Source organism: Nannospalax galili, unplaced genomic scaffold (genome assembly GCF_000622305.1).
Source record: "Nannospalax galili isolate Female #2095 unplaced genomic scaffold, S.galili_v1.0 scaffold18, whole genome shotgun sequence".
Lineage (NCBI taxonomy): Eukaryota > Metazoa > Chordata > Mammalia > Rodentia > Spalacidae > Nannospalax > Nannospalax galili.
This window is the reverse complement of record NW_008346548.1, coordinates 8,338,773-8,339,172: the sequence shown is the minus strand read 5'-3', so window position 1 is coordinate 8,339,172 and position 400 is coordinate 8,338,773. Positions and strand designations below refer to the sequence as shown.

Below are 400 nucleotides of genomic sequence, written 5' to 3'. Positions count from 1 at the left end.
CAAAGAAGTATAAAGTTCTTATGCTCCCTGAGTTTTTCATTGAGGATGATTTGAGTCAATGGACTTGAATGAGTGATTTGACATAGTAAGTGGTCAACCCCTTAATGCTGATATTAAGAAGCATATTTCTAATCCATTGAAGTACACTTACATGTATCTTATAACATCATTCTTTAATCCTTAAATATACACAATAAAACTTATTTTTAAGTATATGTAGATTCATAATGGTTTCTTTATATTTTGTTTTCAGCTATTTCCCAATTGTAGAAGAATCCATAATCATTTTTATTCTAAGGTTAATTATGATTCCTTTTAAGTTCTAGGCATTTATATCATCTTTATTTATTAATGTAGCATCTAACATTTATATAGCCTTCAGTAATACAGAGATTTTTTA

At 27.0% G+C, this 400-nt stretch overlaps 1 protein-coding gene across 1 annotated transcript in view; it reads right to left on the bottom strand.

Annotated features, from left to right (window-relative positions):
- Stxbp5l (syntaxin binding protein 5 like) overlaps positions 1–400 on the bottom strand; it is a 395,225-nt gene that overhangs the window by 189,253 nt on the left and 205,572 nt on the right. The window lies entirely within an intron of this gene.